Below are 17,330 nucleotides of genomic sequence, written 5' to 3' on the forward strand. Positions count from 1 at the left end.
AGAAGAGCCAATGCTGGGGCAATCCTGTTGGGATCCAGCTGGCAAGGATGGAGCAGGTTGGTCCTCCTGCCTCCTGCCTCCCTCTGGCACCACTGCTGGCAGAAACGGGAAGTTCCACGACCAAGGAGAAACCGAGCATAGCCTCCCCCCGCCCCCCCCCCAGCATCACACAGCTGAGTAAAACATAGATCTGGACCTGGGAGGCAGCAGCCAAATGACTAGAACACCTGTCTCAGACACTCCCTTAGCCCCCATGCCGGAGGAGTGCTGGGCATAGAGCAGGCACTCAATATTTGTTGAATGGATGAATGAAGGAATGATGGATGACACACCGTGTAGAGTGGTAGTAGTTAGGGGCACAGAGCCAAAGGGCAGACTCTGATCACACTCTAATAAGACAGACAGACAACATTTATAGTTCTGGATAAGTGTAAGTAGAAATACCCACGGTGTGCTAGAAGCACAGGGGAGGGGTCATGCTCACTGTGGCCCCCATCAGGGAAGACCTCCTACAGGGGCACCTTCAGCTTGATGTTCAAGGGCAAAGAGGATTCAGGAGGCACAGAGGGATGCTGAGGGTAAACGATGTGTGGATGCAGGGTGCTTCAGGTCTGGGAACAGGTCATGCAGAGGCAGAGAGCTTGGCCCGTGACTCAAGAAGTTCATGGCGGCAGGGAGATCCATAAGAAGAGGGGGTGGCCAAGCCTGAAGCGTGAAGCCTTCATACTTTATTCAAGAGAGTTTTGTGCTTTGACCTCAAGGATTGGGAGTATCAGCCAAGGTCCAGGAGCTGGGCAGTAACATATGTGATCTGAGGATCATGATTTTGCAGGAATGAGAATGAAGGCTGGAGACCAGGTAGAAATCTGTTAGAACAGACCCAAGCCAAAAGGATGGCACCCACCCACCTGTGCTTCCAGGGGATACAGCATGCCTGCCAAAGCTTACAGCGCAATAAAACTGCTTTAAGATGAAAACCAAATGCTGGGGATCTGAGCTGAGGCCCTGGGAGCCAAGGACTAGAGGAAAAGAAGGAAAAGCCTGGCAGGAGCTGGGATGCCTCCTCCTGGGCTCCCCCAACACAGGATAACCCAAGCTGAGGGGCGCTGAGAGCCTGCCAGTTCCTAGCATCTTCCCCCGGGGTCGGGGGGGGGGAGGGGGACCCCCACCAGATCCGGGAGTGGGAAGAGGTCTTCAGAGTCTGCATCAGCAGGACACAGAGCTCCACTCCTCTGGGTCACCTGAAGAGGCGCCAATGAGGAGGGACTACTTCCGGGGAGATGGGCAGGATGAAAGGAAGCAAGAAGGGGCTAGGAATCCCTGGGGCTCTAAGCAGCTAGGGTTTCAGGGCGGAAGGAGCGCTGCTGGAGCCGCACACAGGCGGGGCCAGAGCAAAAGGGCTTCCGGGGCAGGAGCTCAGGGTGAAAGAGCACTCTACCCTCTCTCCCCCGCCTTCCTGTCTCCTCCCAGGGGCCAAACCAAAATGAAGCCAACTGGCAAGGGTGTCCACTGATTTGTTTCATGGGCTCAGAGGCCCAGAGTAGGTCAAAGAAGGGGAGACCCTAAATCAGAAAGGACAGAAAACCACAGCCTAATGGCTCTCCATGTGCACCCCACTGTTTTTCCCGGAAGTCTCAGAGACAGGGGACAACTTGGCCAAGGTCAGGTAGCAAGTTCAGAAAGACCCCTCTCCTTTGGGGTCAGGGTTCATTGCCTCCTGGGTCCAAACGGAAGGCAACCAAGTAAGGACAGCTCATAGTTTCAGAGCTGCAGCTGTAAATCCAAATTAACCAGAGGAAGGCAACGGAACAAGGTCAGTGGCAGGCAGTGCCGGGGAGGTTGAGCCCCTGAGAGCTGACAGTGCACCCTCCGTGTGTGGAAGGTAAGAGACACCTGCTTCCTTGACTTTTTGTACCAGCCCCCGGACCCCCCCCCCTTCGCTTTTCCTCCCTTGAGCCCTCCCCAGGTGTGGGGACAGGAGCACAGACCTGGGATTGGCAGGGATAAGGGGAGGAGGCTCTGCTTCCCTGGTAGCCAGGCTTGCTCATCGATTCCCTAGAGCTGCTCACTGATCCAGCACAAGATGGTTTAATTGAAGTCATTACAATAAATGGTGCAGAAAAGCAACACCCTTGGTCTGCCAGGAGGCTCAGAGAGGCAGGGGGAGCATATGGGGAAACCCAGCAGCAACAACGGAAGGTAGATCATAGTTACTGTGGTGGAGAAGGGACTGGACTGGGAAGTCAGGTCATCTGGGTTCAAATTCTGCCTGGGTCGCTTGCACACCACATACCCTTAATAAAACCCCTTTATCTACCTAAGCTTCAGTATCCTCATGCAGATAACAGGGCTGCTGTTTGCCCATCCATCCTCCAAGACCATGCACGACCCTGAGTCCTGCCTGCACCTCCTGCCCCATCTCGTACAAGCTCCCAGCTCTGTCTTCACATGACGCCCACCCCACAAGGCTTGTGGGTTCCTGACACAACCACACCTCACACGGTCTCTCCTCCTGAAATACCCTTCCCCCTGCTTCCCCTGGTAATTCCAGCTCAGCTTTCAAGATTCAGATCAAGGGACACGCTCTCCAGGAAGCCTCCCTTCCTTCATCCACCACATTTCCTTCCCCCTGAATGCTTCTAGCACTTTCTGACTTCAACACCCATTTGGCATGCAACACTTGCCATCCGCTTAGCAATCTTTTCCTCTCCCATAGTTGGTCTTCTCATCTAAATAATGAGCAGGAACTAGATCTTCTCTTTCTCACCACTATGGGAGCAAATATCATGTGCCTAACACTGTAACTGTACCCAGGGGAGGAGGAGCAAGGTGGAATAAGGAGCAAAGATTCAGAGCCCAGGGTTCGGTGCAGGAAGAACGCAGCAGGCACTGGTAGATGACAATCTACCCTGAGCTCCCTTCCCAGATAACTAGGATGATGGGGCCATTATATCTGTATATCTTCTGCATGAGACAGGCCCCCGCTCTGTGCCCAGGCTGAGCCAGCTCTCTGCTCAGTGTCATGAACTTACATCTGATTCAGACAGAGAAGGGAGAACCCATATCACGAAATCAAAATTTTAGTATCAAAAGGAACAGAATCTTGTAGCAAAAGTGATATCCTGTTACCTCCAAGTCTAAACCATAAGGAGACTTTTGGAGCTTCCCTCTGGGTATCTTGAAACACTCATATTAGGCTGCTCCCTCTCAGAACTCAGAAACCACACCCATGAGCAGCCCAAGCCACACAGAGAATCCAGATGAAGTTACACCATCCGCTGGGTCCAGCCGAATCCACAGCTCTCACCATGGGCATCAGCTGCCAGTCTTGGACACCCAGCCCCAGTAAGCCTGCAGGTGACCCCAGCCCCAACCATGGTCTTATGCAGCCACATGAGAAATCCCCAGAAAGAAGCTCCCAGCAGGGCCCACTCCACGCCAGGAACTATAAGAGATAAAAATAAACTCTTTGTTTTACGTTTCTTAAAAAAAAAAAAAAACTTTAATTCATAAAGAAATCCTATAGACACGTCACCTTCCTGGTGAGAAACTGAAGCTTGAAATTCCATGTGATGCATCCAAGGTCGCACGGTGAGGCATAGCTCCGTGCATTTAACTGTGGCCGACTTACGACCAGCATCAGAGAAGAGAAAGAGAAATGAGCTCTTTGGGGCAAGACTGAAAAGGGAGGGAGTTTGGAAAAAGCCAGAGTGTATAGAAGACATCCCAAGTTAATTCTGTTTAGGAGAAAAACCATTCCTTGAATGTATATGATTTTTTTTTTAATTTTCAAAAAGAGCATCTCAACCTTCTGAGAGTTTACAGTGTTAATTGCCCTGAATTTCAGCCTTAGATTGGTTTTATGTTTCCTTCCCCCTTGAGATAATTAACCATAAGCTTTCCCGAGGACATTTGTCATGTCAGGAAGACAAACGCTTCAAGGGAAGGGAAAGGGCCCAGAAAAAGAAAGCCAAGGGACAAAGCAAAATCTCAAAACCTCCCAGGGAAAAATGCATGTTTCCTGAATGATCTGTCATCAAAACTGCATGCAAGGGGCAGGAGGGCTCCAGCACCAGAGCAAGACTGCCCAAACGGGCCGGCCTCTGCACCCTGTAGGGCTTTGAGTCCCAAATCCATCCCCAGGGCAAAAGCAACACTCCTTTCCCCGTTCATGATCATCTATTTCGCTTAACCACAGGCCCAAAGGAAAATCTTTCATGGTCAGTCCCCTCAATTTAAGCAAAATTATTAAGGCCATCCCACTCAATCTGCTGCAATGAGGGATTCCAGAAAGATGCATGTCCTGGTAAGGAGAGAATCCAGCCATCTGGCCTTTGTTTTCACCTTTGAGCTGATGTGAAAGGTATTAGCTTCACTTTTGGATGGTTCTTGGTCTGAGCTCCAGAACCCCGTAGCTGAGGGAATTGGGGCATTGCTGCGAGAAGCCACTATTTTTGGCCATCATCTACCATCACGCTGTGTCCCAAGGGATCGTTTGTTTTATTAATGTATTTGTTTATTTGTTTGTTTAAGATCTTGTTTATTTATTTGCGAGAGAGAGTGAGAGAGAGCGTGAGAGGGGAGAAGACCAGAGGAAGAAGCAGGCTCCCCGCAGAGCTGGGAGCGCGATGCAGGACTCGATCCCAGGACTCCAGAATCATGACCTGAGCCAAAGGCAGTGACTTAAACAACTGAGCCACCCAAGCACCTTATTTATTTATTTATTTATTAGAGCAGGGGGAGGGGCAAAAGGAGAGGGATGGAGAGAATCTTTTTTTTTTTTTTTTTTTTTAAAGAAAAAAGAAAGGTTTATTGGTGACGTTCAAGAAGGGGGCTGTGGGTGAGTGGGCTAGAGTTAGAAGACTACGTGGGCTGCCCCACCTCGTCCTCTCGCTGCATCTGGGCGATCAGCTGTTGCCGCTCCGCTGCCTGGCGCATGTGCATCATGACGAGGCTCTCGTAGTCCCTCTCTGACAGCACTGAGCCCTGTGACAGTCCTGAGTGGCTGGGGCCCCTCCCACCCTGCGGTCGTCCCTCCAACCAGGAAATCTTCAGAGGGTTATCAACCAGGCCCACTTCATTCTGGACAGCCAGTTCCGCAGCCTTGATGGTTGCGAACTCTACCACAGCAGTGCCAGCCTTCTTACTAGAAAGCACCAGGTTAAGCACCTCTCCATACTTCTGCAAAAGCTGTAAGAAGACATCTCTGGAGTAGCCGCCTTTTGACTCATCTTCCTTCTTGCACTTCCATTTTAGCTTTAGCTTAGGGGTTCCTCTGCCTTCAGGACTTTCTGCGTTTCCTCTCAACCTCTGCTCCCGCTCCTGGCGTATCTGCTCCTGGATCAGCTTCTGCTGCTCCTCCAGCTGCCGGGAGCCCTCTTCTCGAAGGCGTTCGATCTCCTGCTCCAGTGTCCTGGTGCTCCTGCTTGCCTCCTCCTCCTCACTGCCGTGGGCCTGGGCCTGCTGCTCTCGGGCCTCCAGGTCAAGCTTCACTTTCTTCCTTCTCTCATCAAGTTTCTGGGTCCTCTCCGCTGCCTGCTTCTTGGCTTTCCTGACCTTGTCATATGCAGCCCTGGCTGCAGCATCGGTCAGTACCTCCAAGGCCTGAGAAAGCTGGTGGAAGAGCTCAGCTGCTCTGGGATTATCCGGGTTTTTGTCTGGGTGGCAGGAGAGGGCCTTCTGCCTATAGGCCTTCTTCACCTCTTTGTCCGCCGCTTTCTCCTCGATACCTAGCAGCGCATACAGGTCCATCTGTAAGAGCTCCTTGGCCACCGCCATGGTTCCAATCCTGAGGGGATTCGTACTACCGGATGGAGAGAATCTTAAGCAGGCTCCCCCGCCCAGCATGGAGCCAAGAGCTTAATTTATTTTGCCTTGTGTTGAATCTTCCAGTAACCCGATGAGGGAAGGACTAGTCCATCATATTAAGGATAAGACACTTTAATCTCAAAAAGGAGTGCATTCCAAATAGCAGAGCTGTGGAATTCCCATGCAGACCTGCCCTCTTCCTAGGATCTGCTCTTTCCCGTATGCTGATTGGGTCAGTTACATATTGCTACGATAATACTGAGGAACCAGCAACCATAAAACCTCCACGGTATGCAATAATACACGTGCACCGCTTGGGCATGACCGTCGGCTAGTGGGTGCTACTGACGATAGCCAGGCTCGCTAACAAGCCTACCCCAGGCGGTCCTTTGACAGACGGAGGCTGTCTCAGCTGGGTCTGTTGGTGCCACTCAGCTCGTGGCCCTCGTTCTCCGTTAGGCCAGCCCAAGCATGTTCTCATGACAGCAGCAGAGGTACAAGAAAGAAGGCCAAACCCCACTGAGGGCACAAGTCCTAAGCAGTCCGCTTACATCACATTTGCCTTTGTCCCAGGGGCCAGAGCAAGTCACGTTGCCAAACCCAGAGTCTGAGGAGGAGGACCTTGCAGATGACGCGGCAAAGGATGTGGGTACAGGGAAAGATAAAGATTTGTGACCACACTTTTGCCATCTACCACACTAACCTTGGGCAAGTATAGCCCCTTTTTGGAGCCTTTGTTCCAGAGGGTTTTTTGTTTTTTTGTTTTTGTTTGTTTCATTTTAAAGCTGGATTATATCTACTGTGTAGGTTGGCTAAGAGCATTCAATAAGATAATTTCCATGAGCGGTGCCTGGGTGGCTCAGTGGGTTAAAGCCTCTGCCTTCGGCTCAGATCATGGTCCCAGGGTCCTGGGATCGAGCCCCGCATCTGGCTCTCTGCTCAGCAGGGAGCCTGCTTCCTCCTCACTCTCTGCCTGCCTCTCTGCCTACTTGTGACCTCTGTCTGCAAATAAATAAATAAATAAATAAATAAATAAAAAGATAATTTCCATGAAACACTAATAAAGTCAAAAGTCGTCTTCTTTCTCCTGATGTATTTCAAGGATGCCAGCCTCGGGGTGGTGTGTGTACACATTAAGACAGGTACGTGAAAAACTCCGTTTCTGTTTCCAGAGTCCACAAGGCTCAGAGGTGAGACAGCCCAATCACTGAGACGATAAACAAGAACTGTGAAGAAGAGAACAAATCAAGGGGTGGGGGGACAATAAGCAAATGATGTAATTAAAGTTACTGTTGAAGAAAACTATCAAGGAGAAAATGAGTCAGCGACAAGTTTAAGCGATGAATCAGGCACCATGTCATGTTTCTAGAATTCCTGTCTATTTCAAGAAAGCCTGATGTCCCAGTTAAAAGAGCACCTTGAGCCTGTAGCAACAACATCTGGAAGGAAACACGCTTGTAATTTTAATTTCTCCTCCGCATTACCACGAACAACAGGGGCCGCGCCGAGCGCTGGGCGGACATTAGGCGCCCCATAAAATCCCACGTGGGAGGGACCCTTCACTGCGGCATTACTTCACATGTATTCAAGGGGACTTCAAATTACTTTGCAAAAGGACTCCCGGTACGATACACCACTTACTTGCCAAAACCAGGCTGTGGGCTCCATGCAGAAGAGCATGAAACTGCTCTGCGCCCCTCTGAGTGAGGACACTGAGGCTCGCTTGGCCCTCTAGCTGGTGACAAGGCGACAATTAGAACACAGGCCTCCTGCGAGCTCCCAAACTAACAGAGAACCGAATTCCTGCTATTGGTACCTGACTTCAGGGTTGGTTTGTTTGTTTGTTTGTTTGTTTGTTTGTTTGTTTTAATCTGAGCAGTCACATTAAACATGAAGTTTTCCGTTTTACAACTAATTTGGAGCTTAGAGGTCAAAACTTCTTGCCAGAGGCTACCTAGCCCCTGGGTGAGGAGATGATTCGCACTCAGGTCTGCACGACCTCCCCACACCATGCCCTTGAACTTTTCTTTCAAAATGGACTGTCACCCTCCTTAAAGCCTGAAGAATGAAAAGCAATTTTGTGGATCAGTCTGCCTATACATGCGCACACACACGCGTGCACAAACACGCACACACGCGCACACACACACGCACATGCTTTTGTCTCCATTACTCAGAGAACATGTTTTCTGACCTGTATTTTCCACTTCACTTTGCCCACTGGGCTGCTGCCACCACAGATGCAAGTCAAGGCAGAGAGGCAAACAATGTTGGTTCGGGAGACCTGAGCTATGACCCTAAGCTGCTGAAAGAATTTCCGATATTTATAGCAACTCAGAGTCAAGTACCAAAGAAAGTGTGTTCTGGATTGTTGCAGATGTCCTCAGGGGGAAAGAAAACATCTCTATGAAAAATTGTGTGGGAGGCTTAACTGATGGAATATCCAGCATGAAAGGACAAGGCAGCAGGTTTGCACCCGAGTTAAAATAACACTAATAAAAGGATAACCTAGCCAGTCTCTGGGAAAACATTCTTCGAGCACTCAGGATGCAGCCACAAGAGAGACCACATCAGTAGTTGAATTTATAAATTGCCATGCTACACTTTGATTTATGTCTTTATCCAATGATTTAAATCTGTCCTGGTCCACAAAGGATTTGTCATGGATTGTTTAATTGTGAAAGTAATGGTGGACTGATTACATCAGCAGCCAAGATTGTTTATGCCCCCTTGAATCCTGACGCCTGGGTAGCATCCTCTGCATCAACTCTGGGATTGGCCTGATGACTTGCTTTGGCCAGTGGAACAGCAGCAGATTTGATGCCAGCATGGCTTGAAAATCATGCAGAGGAGAGCCAGGTCACCCAGCCAAGGCCATTCTAGGCCAGCCAGCCCTGGCTGATTTGCAAGTGACCATGGAGCCCACCTGAAAACAGCTGGTTCTGGCCCAGATCAGCAGAACAGCCTATAGACAGAACAGATTGTTGTTTAAAGCCATTGAGTTTGGGGTAGTTTGTTACACAGCAGTAACTAACTGAAACAGAGACTAGAAAGAAACACCATTAATTAACCAACAAGCATATATTCAGTGTCCATGCTCAGTCCTGTCATAGGTTCTGAGAGCTATAAAGAACACATAAAACCTGGTCCCTACCTGCTTGGAACTTCATATTTACTTGTGACAAGAGAGACAAAGGAAAAATACCAACCTGCTTAAACCATGTGGAAGTTGTTTCCATCCTATTCTCTCTACCAAGCCAAGCTCAGATGTCCTCTTCCTCTTGTAACATCTCACTGCTAAACTGAGCTGTTAACTTCTCCCTCCTCTGGGATACTGCAGACCTTTGTTCAAAGTTCTCCTGTGATGCTTTTTGTGTGCTACATTGGGGGTTATGGTTGGGGGAGAATATGTCCATTGTGTCCACAGATTATAAAGCTGGGTCTTGCTTCTCATTCTGTGGACCTCCACCATCTGTTATGTGCCTTGCATGAATATGGACAATTTTCATAAATGTTAGTTAAATGAACAAATGTTGAAAGAGTTCGGCATAAGGGAAAACTCAAATGGAAGTGTGGTAGTTACGGAGGGTTTCATAAGGGAAATGGGAGTTGAGGTTCTCAGCTGGGGCCCAGAATATGAACTCACAATAAGAATTCATAGAATTCACAGACAGAATTCAGGGGGCCCATGAACTTGGTTGAGGAAAAATTACATCTTTGTGTTCACTAATCTCTAACTGAAACTTAGCATTTCCTTCCATTATAAATGTAGGCTACAAACCACAGACGTGGATATAACAGATATTTTCCTATCACATCTAATATTACAGATATCTCAAAAGATCATTTATGTTCATCACTACTTTGAAATTATAGTGGTTATTTCATATTAGTAAAGAATCATAGTATTACTATATTACAATTTTGTTTTTATTATTTTCATAACCACATCACACTCAGTTCTCCTTATAATCCTTTTTATGTATTTAAAATCATATTCTTGGGGTGCCTGGGTGGCTCAGTCGGTTAAGCATCTGACTTTTGGTTTCAGCTCGGGTCCTGATCTCAAGAGTCATGATACGGAGCCCTGCATCAGGCTTTGTCCTCAGCAGGGATTCTGCTTAAATTTTCCCTCTCTCTGCCTCCCTCTCTGCTCCTCCTCCCTGCTTGTGTGCTTGCCCACCTCTCTCTCTAAAATAAATAAATCTTTTTAAAATTTTTCAAATCAAATTTTTGAGGTGTCTACAGTATCCATGAGATCACCAAAAGGGTCTATGATGCAAAAATGGCTATGTTCCCCTTCTAAACTTGGAGAATAGGTAGATTGTGCCTACATAAGTGATACGGAAGTGGACAGAAATCCCAAACAGTTGACCCACAGAAACAAAGAGAGGGTGGGGAAGAATCTGACATTGGAGACTGGGTGGGAAGAGCAACCCCTCCCCATCCTTGAGCAGAGTGTCTCCTTGGCAAGATTAAGGAAAAAGGCAGAGACTTTGTTAGCATAATAATGCATCAGAGAAGTGAGAGACTAACTGATCTGTCTTAGACATGCTCTAAGAATTTGGAGAATTTCAATTCTTCAGGGTCTAACATCTCTCCTGCAGAGTGGAGCCAGGACTGAGAACAGAGCTGAGCCTCTAATCTCCTTGATTGAACCTTGCAGAACCACTTCCCCGCACACACATCCTTAATCCAGTAAATGCCTAGAGGCCACCAGCCTGCCCCTGGGGGACAGAGCCTCTGTACAGCGATATCCCAACCTCATGACTGGGACAAGATGCTTTGCCTCACCCTTAGTTTCTGAGGGAATGTGTAATGGGCTAACACTAAGACTCATAAAACAAAAAGGCAGCTGTGACAGTGTTCCCTCCCAGTAGTGACCACATAATTGGGGACAGTGTGGAGGCCACCCGACTACATCAGAGGGCTGGCTTAAGAACTAAAGCTGAAGGGGGCTGTTGGCAGGGAGGAATGAAGGAGGGAGAAGCAGAACATGACACTAGGATTTCAAGAGCCTCTGGCCAGGACAAGGAAGTGAGAGGGTGGGACAGAGGAGAGGGTCTGTCTTAGAGGTGACGTCCCAGGGAAAATGTCCAGGAGGTCACTGGAGAGTCAAGAGTACAACTCCAGGGAGGGACGGGAATGGAAAGGGGAGAGCTAAGGAAACAATTCAGAGACATACAGGTCATCATTAGAATAAAGACCATTAAGTAAAAAGAAATGACAGGACTGGACCTTCAGGAATGATCCCTGAATCAAGAGTGAAGATGTTTTTAACAATAAATAAGGGACCTCCTCCTTCCTTGCTCCTGAGCACACATGGAGAGCGTTTGGAGAAGGGGGTTGAAGCCAGCCTGCAGAAGGAACTTGCGAAAGCTCTCTCTCGCTGTGGTCAATGGGAGGAGCCTGGGGATCTCTGAGCTAGCAGTTCCCACGGACAGAAGGGAGGGATGGATGGAAGCTGACTGCCTGGTGAGTGGGTGGCTGGAAGGGAGGCCAGAGAGACAGTTGGAGCCAAGGAAAAGAGGAGAGGGAAGCTAGGACATATGCAGGGCAATGGCATCAAATTCTGTTTCTTTTTTCCAAGATGATCCACATTTTCATTAGAGAAAGCGGGAAACTGCAAATCTAGGGTATTTAGAGGTCATGTGAAAATCATGGAAACCTCAAATTGAATTCGTTCCCACCTAAATAACTTTTGTTTAGAAACCAGCCCAAACCACTGAAATTATCTCAGCACAGCTCCCCAAATGGCATGATTCAGACGGCCCCGAAAATGTGAAAATGTGTAGATGCTCTGAACCACTCTGCCAGTATATGGTCTGCCCATCCAGAGCCCAGTGTCCAGGGCGTGTAACGCAAAGGCTGGCATTTCCTGGAGGTACTGTAGGGACAGGAGCTCGGGAAGTGGGGTCAAGGGAAAAGCCACGGTCACTGAATAGCCCATCCACCATTCAGCCAGCACTTACAGTGTGCTAGGTACTTTACCTATACTTCCCTCATTCTTAAGAACAGGTATTTTCTTTCTATTATTCTCCCCACTGCTCAGATGAGAAAACCGAGTTTCAGGGAGATAAAGTGATTTGGGTCCGTCTCACAGCTCTCGAATGGTGGAGATAATGTTGGGACCCAGGTGTCTCTCTCTCTCTAAATCTGTTCCCATCTTGCCTGTGACCTCAACCAACCCCACCCCACCCCACCCCCAGAAATGAAAGGGGGGAAAAAGGTCATTAGCACATGTGACAACCAATGAAAGACAAATCTCCCTTCTGTTACTGTGGCTTTCCCAGTTCAACCTCTTCAAAAGTTTTTCTTTTTTTTTTAATTCTCCTGAACTTAACCAACCTATTTGAAGGAATTCATTCACTTATTCCTCAAGAATTCTCTCTAAACCCCTGCTGTGTGTCAGTGCCAGGACACGTGCCCTAGTGCTCCAGCAGCTCCCAGAGGGAGGAAGTTAGGAAGGCTTCACAGAAGAATAACATGAACCAAATCTGTTTTTCAAATTTTTTTGCTTCAATCAAAGTATTACTTGTAAATCTTTTGGAACACCAGATAAGTATTAAAAGGTGTGCAAGTAAAACAGTCTCCTGTTCTCTACCCATCCATCCCCCACTGCAATCCCATCTTCCTCACCTTCTTCTCTTGAATCTGTTTCTTCCGTTCATTACCTATTTGTAAAGAACACATGTATTCTTGGATAGCTTGAGTCATGATCTTAAACAGCGATCAACATCTTCTTAGTGTGGTAGACAAGAAGTCATCTTCCCCTTCCCAAGCTCTCCCTAAATCCTTACATCTCAATTTTTTTTAAATTCTTATTCTACATCTTCACATAATGACCATAAACATAGATGTTATTCCTAAGCAAAGTAGTTGACTATGATCCTATTTTCTTTCTTTTTTTGTTTATCCTGTTAATAACTACCTCATTTTTCATCAACTTAGGTTTGTTGGTTTTTTTTTTAAAAAAAAACAATTGACTAAATCTTTCCATGCCCTCAGTATAATTTTCCACATGACCAAACCTGTCAGATAATTTGTCAGTCTCATTTATTTTCCTGAGGACAAACTCCCTCATGCCCTAAAGCCTTCTAACTTCCTGCTGATCGGGTCTGGCTGTTCTCTGCGCCAAGGCACAGCTGTCCTCCCCATACTCTGTTAGCCCTTACCCAGGGAAATCCCTTCCTTCCTATCTTCTGTGCTGAGGTCCCTATTCCTGGATCCCACACCTTCTTTCTTTCCTCCCTGGTTTTAACTGAGTACATCCTTGAGTAGTTTTGTAAGAAAAGGTATATAGGAATTTCAAGACATTGAATGTCTAGAAAGGTCTTTATTTCATATCTCCTTCATATCACATTGAGAGTCTGGGTTGGTATAAAATGCTAGGTAGAAAAACATTTTCAATCAAAATTTTTAAAGGCTTTGGTTCCATTGACTTCAGACTTGCAACGTTGCTGTTGAGAAGTTCAATACCACTGTTATTCCCAGTCCTTCCCAGGGTAAGGTGAGTGAAGCACTCACCTCCACTGGAAAATTTAGGGAGCAACAAATTTTAGGAGCACCAAAATTTGATGATCAAGATATACATATTTTTAAAAATCAAAATTAATACAAAAAATTGTGATAAACAAAATATTAATTTAAATAAAAACAGAGACCTCACTTGCCTGACCCAAATCCCAACACTGTTGGATCTTGACTTTATTTTAAATTTTGCTATTTAAATGGTGAATTTTGTTCACCATTATTTATTTTGAATTGTTTTGTATTTTTTTTAAGTAGTACATCTTTTTTTTTTTAATCTTGATTACTGAGCTTTCTGGTGCTTTTTAAATTTTGCACACAAGGCAAGCAATTCACTTACTTCATCCTAATCCCATTCTCCTCTAAAGGAACTTTGAATTAACTACTCTTGACCTCTGCATTTGAAATATAAAGAGCTTGGATGTGGGGTGTTGTTTTTTTTTTTTTCATCCCAAAATATTGGATACTCAATGGACAATACCATCTAGAAACTCATGTCCTTTAATTCTGGAAATTTTTCTTGTATTATTTCTTTAACAATTTCATTCCCTCCTTTCTCTATTTCTAGAACTCCTGTTAGCTGAATGTTGGCCCCCCTGGGTTGATCCCCTAGTTTTTTATGCTTCCTCTCTAGCCCATATCTATGTATTTCCAAAGAAAGGGGTTTTTTTTTTACTTCATCTTCCAACTCTTTTTTTTTTTTTTTTAAGTTTACTACTAGAGTTTTTACTTCCAAGAGTTCTTTCTTGGTCTCTGATTATTTCTTTTAATTCCACTTTGTTATTTTTCCATGAATGCAGTATGTTCTTTTGTTTCTCTAAAGATATTAATTATGGTTTCTTTGACCTTATATCCTGCTCATTGCATAATCTCCATTTCTTATTTTTTTTTTTTTAATTTATTTATTTGACAGAGAGAGATCACAGTAGACAGAGAGGCAGGCAGAGAGAGAGAGGGAAGCAGGATCCCTGCTGAGCAGAGAGCCCGATGCGGGACTCGATCCCAGGACCCTGAGATCATGACCTGAGCCGAAGGCAGCGGCTTAACCCACTGAGCCACCCAGGCGCCCTCCATTTCTTCTTGATTCATGTTTTCCTCAGGAAAAATGAGTGAAAGCTTCCTTTGGATGTCAGTGATTCTTGGCTGTGTGTTCACATTAAAAAGTACACCACCAGAAGGCCACCACTTTTAAGTGTTTGAATTTGACAAGGTTATTGGATAAGCTTTACCTTAGGACATTCGATTGCCTCCACCAGCTTCTCTGCTATGGACCCCTCAATGTAAGTATCTATTGGTCATTTTGGCGGGGGGGGGGGGGTCTTTAGTTCCTCCAAGAAAATATCTTGCTCTGTTTTTAATGGAGTGGGAGATGGAGTACAAATGAAAACCTGATTCTGGTGCTCTGTAGGTAGGTGGGAGAGGGGACTGGGAGTCTCTCGGTTTATCTGCAGACTCAATCCGCCTGCTTTTGGTAGGACTACTCACTCCTTCCCCTTATAAATCTTACAAGATTTAACAGACTTTCAAACTACACCCCGCCCCCATTAGCCTCTACCTCTAGTCCACTTCCTGTGGCACCTGGTACCTCTAATCCCTAACCGTCTAAGTTACTGCATAAGGAATCTGATTGCTTTCCCTACTCATAAACCCAGAGGTTTAGTCTTCCACTTCTCCAGTAAGTCATTTATCCCTCCCTGAGAAGCTTTTCCCCTTCATGTATGGACATCTAGGAGTATGTATCCATCAAAGACAGAATTCAGCCTTCTTTTCCTATTCTTCTGGTGGTTTCTGTAGTTTTTAGGAGGAACACAGAGTGGAAACATCTTTGTTCCATTACCTTGAAAAGTCTTGAGCTAAATCTCAAAGGTGGATAGGAGCTGACCAGGCAGATGAGACAGGGAAAAGTATTCCTAGAATTGTGTGTTCACACTCAAAAAGAATAAAGAGAGATGTCTACAATGTTGGATGGTAGGAAGCAAGGTTCAGGGGGGAAGAAGCTGGGTGGGTGCTAAGGAAATGCAGGGCCTTGTGTGCCAAGAATTTTATCTTTGACCGTGGAGCTATTGGGAAGCATAAGGGAGAGGAGTCACATGACCAGATTTGCCCCTAAAGGAACAACATAGCAGGTGTGCTAAGGGAGCAGGGGCCAGACACACCTGAAAAGAGAGAGAGCCACTGGGAATAGGACAGTGGTTTCCACGTAAGAGATGGCAAGGAGGTAAATTCAAGGCATTTGCCACGTGAGGGGGAATAAATATGAAAACTATTCAATGATAGAATCACCAGGACTTGTGACTAATAGGAATTGGGCATGAGGGCAGTGGGAGGAGTCTAGTTTGAATCCCAAGTTTCTAGTTTGGGCCACAGAGCAGGTGGCAAGACTGTCCACAGAGAGGGAGGAATGCTAGTGGAGCAGCAGGTGTGGGGAAACTATATTTGCATTTATATTACATTTCTCCAAATTCCAGCCTCTGAGAAGTCCACACTGGTATTATGGAGTTGCAGTCACTATCCACATAGCAATTTGGGTCCTGCTTTTTTTCTCTTAACAGCACTTTCCAAGTGTCAACAGAATCCTCAAAAGTCCTTTAATTTGGGCCCAACGTCTTCCATCATGTTAATAAATGCACATATTTCACTTCCACAGACCACCATTCCAAGTATTCTAAAAAGGACCTCAATAAACTCCAAGGTGCTCTTGGCAGAACCTGTGAGTGGCCCCATGGCCCAGGCCTCCTGCTTCCTCCAAGTCTAAGGACCTGGTCCCCCCAAGGGCCCTGTTGGTGGTGTCCATTCCATCTGCTCCGCCATCTAAAATGGGAGTGTTGAGGAAGCAGAGGCACACAGCCCCTCTAGCTAGCTGATCCTCCAAACCACCACCAAATCCCACCTTCTGGTCACAGGCAAGTGACCCTGCCAGGCTCAGAAGGAGCAAAGTCCTCACTCTTCCGTCATCTCGCCCCCCCCCATTCACAGCGATGCTGCTTTCTGCTGCCACCCCTCCCCAGGAGTGATCCCCCTCAGATCTCCTCTCAAGAAGGCCCCAACATGCCTGGGTCCAGTGGCATCAAGGTTGCTCTAGACCTGAGAATAGTGGCACCCACACAGGAAAGATGGAGGCCCTGTGGCAGGGTTGGGGGAAGAGGAGTGAATCAGTGGTTGTTATGGCAACCAGGCCTCCCAAGATGGAGGGTAGGGAAAGGGGGGCTCTGCTTAGGAGTTGCCATGGTAACCCAGTTCCTTGAGGCCAGCTATGAAGACAAAAACCACACACTCCACACTTTCAAAGAGGTACACAGGACCTCCTTAGATTTTTTGCAATCCAGAGAGCTGAATGGCACGGTCAAGGTCTCCTGATCCCACACTTCACAGACTTTTTAGAGATAGATGGGCATCTTGAAAGTAGGGCCAGGGCTTGGCAACCCATTGATTGCCTCAAGAAGAATTTACCTAGTACTGTGTTCCAGGGACACTGCAATAAATAAGACCCCCGTCTCTGTTCTTGAGGGAAGGAGACAGACATTGAAACATCATTGCAAGACTGCTGCTGGGAGGGGTGAATAGCTCAACTTTTCTGAAGACAGTTTGATAGTACCCATTATAATTCTGAGTATACATACTCTGTGATCCAACAGTCCCGTTTTTAAGACTCTACCTTCAGAAATATTTGCATCTGAAGATGGTCACTGCAGTGATATTTGTATCAGTGGGGAAGGGGAAACAGTGGGAGCAGGTTAAACAGATCTTGTGCAGCCATATATGCTGAATACACAGATGAATGTGTGGGGAATAACACAAGAAATGTTAGCATTAGCAGCAGGATTGACCAACAGGAACAGAAAAGGGGGAAATGTCACTTTCACTTCTGAACCATTGGGATATGTTACAAGAGCATGTATTATTTTGTTAACTTAAAGAAAACTCACACACTGGAGACTATAGAGGATGGTTGATACTATAATGAGATTTATGGAAGTGAAAAGTGTGTACAC

At 46.6% G+C, this 17,330-nt stretch overlaps 1 long non-coding RNA gene and 1 pseudogene across 2 annotated transcripts; one reads left to right on the plus strand and one right to left on the minus strand.

Annotated features, from left to right (window-relative positions):
* Positions 1-1,324: 1,324 nt before the first annotated feature.
* LOC309872746 lies at positions 1,325-16,056 on the plus strand. The gene is made up of 3 exons (XR_014316102.1): positions 1,325-1,882; positions 14,439-14,618; positions 15,891-16,056. It is a non-coding gene; the product is annotated as an uncharacterized lncRNA (long non-coding RNA).
* Positions 4,772-5,802, minus strand: LOC309841450 (dnaJ homolog subfamily C member 17 pseudogene; annotated as a pseudogene). Its single transcript has one exon. The product of its transcript is annotated as a dnaJ homolog subfamily C member 17 pseudogene (transcript).
* Positions 16,057-17,330: the final 1,274 nt, after the last annotated feature.

The sequence above is a fragment of the Mustela nivalis genome (genome assembly GCF_964662115.1).
Source record: "Mustela nivalis genome assembly, chromosome: 9".
Classification (NCBI taxonomy): domain Eukaryota; kingdom Metazoa; phylum Chordata; class Mammalia; order Carnivora; family Mustelidae; genus Mustela; species Mustela nivalis.